This window comes from Cyprinodon variegatus, unplaced genomic scaffold (assembly GCF_000732505.1).
Source record: "Cyprinodon variegatus isolate N-32 unplaced genomic scaffold, C_variegatus-1.0 Scaffold800, whole genome shotgun sequence".
NCBI lineage: Eukaryota > Metazoa > Chordata > Actinopteri > Cyprinodontiformes > Cyprinodontidae > Cyprinodon > Cyprinodon variegatus.
The window spans coordinates 87,724-89,618 of record NW_015151253.1 but is presented as its reverse complement, the minus strand read 5'-3'; positions in this window follow the sequence as shown (position 1 = coordinate 89,618).

Here is a 1,895-nt window from a genome sequence, read left to right as displayed (position 1 = left end):
TGCTTCTAATCCTAGATTGGTTTGAGGTATAACAGATACAGAAGTGAAAGCCAGACTTTCCTCTCCTTGGTCATTTTTTGGGGATCCTTATGCCCCATGCTCAGACCACCTCAGCTGACTATAGATACAAAAGAACAGCAGCTCTATTTTAAGCACCCCTGGATGATGGAGCTCCTCCCCTCATCTCTGAGGAAATGCCTGGCCAGCATATGGAGCACTTTGATTTAAGCCGCTTGTTCTGTTATTATCCATGTTATGCCATAAGCTATGATGATAATTTTTGACACTGTGAACCTAAGCCTCACACCCCTTCTGCAAAACCCTCCCGGAGAAACATCACGGGGAAATGTGATGTAAATATTGTTTTATGAACCTCTAGAATCAATTTCTCTAAATTTGTGAAAAGCTAATCTGACCTCATTCCAAACAGTTTAAGATAAACTTTGGTTCCTAAACATTAAATTGTTTCTTAACTGTTATACCATTGCATCATTTTATTAATTATGTTTTTTAGCATTTTTAATCTATTTTACTGTACATTGTAGCTTAAAATAGCTGAATCAAACTAGTTTAGTCAAGGGTTTTTCATTGAAATATGTTTGACTTTAGGTTGAAGGATATTTAGTTAATTTATTCTTAGATTTTTTAATTAGTTAAGTATTTACAGTAGAGCTTAATGATCCTGATGTATAACAGGATGTAGGTTGCCTGTAATGCATCTCAACAGAGGAGGAACAGGGCTGACCTCGGAGTGGAAGTCACCAGTCCATCAGAACCGAGGAATAGATATCATGAAAAAAAAAAATCCCAGCTGTCTACTTAGGAACTAAAGGGAGAGAGCTGCAGCCAGGTGCTGCTAATGAAACCCACTTGACTAATTGATTGAGAGCCAGCCCCTCTTCTGAAGCTGTTCTCAGATGTAGGCAATAACAGTGCAAACAAAGCTGCAGCTCCAGCAGGAAGACTACGTGTTAAACATAAATTATTTAGTTTATATTACAAATTTATGAACTTAAGATTGACAACAAGTGGTAACTTCTACATTGTTCTACAACCAAAAGGCACAAAAACCCCTGAAAAAGATGGAGATGTTCCTACAAAAACATCTGGATATAATATAATATAATAAAATATCAAAACTGGTAAGTGTTTTCTAAAAGATATTCAAAAAGTGTTTTTCAAAAAAAAAGGATTGTTCTTTACTAATTCAAAGCCTTATTGCAGTTTTTGCTTACAGTTAGAGCATTACAAATAGTTTATTTTGTGAAATATAATTGAAAAAACAAATGAAACAAAAGTTTAATCTTGAGCATTTTATTCTTAGAAGGATCAGTAAAAATCCACATGCATTACAGGGTTAGAATAATACAAAATAATTTAACCTTTTATGGCAACAAGAAGATGTAAGCTATAAACGATGGGCCTGATATAAAAAGTAACTCGGTGTGAGCATCCATCCGCGAAAGGAGAACAAAGAATTTCTGATCCATAAATAGCATCAATGCTAGAAATGATGATGGTAAAATAGCTCCACAGGTGCTGGGGGGGCGGGGGGAGAAACAAAAATAGTTAACAAGAGGAGCTCTGAGTATGTTTACATCTTAAAGGGATGAAGGAGAGCACACAGAGTAAACGTTGAAAGAGAGAAGCAAGACTAAACACTGAAAAACAGGCTCAACTCTGTCATCTATAAATTTCAATGCTGATGGCAGCAGCACAGCTGATGTTTCTTTCCGAGATTATGTCACAGCCAGACAGGAACGGACCACATGAAGCTACGATAAAGTAGGGATGCACGATATAATCGGCCCCCTATCAGTATCGGCCTGTATCGGTCTTAAAACTGAATATTGGACATCGGCCACCCTACCGATATTTAACCCGACATTTGATCA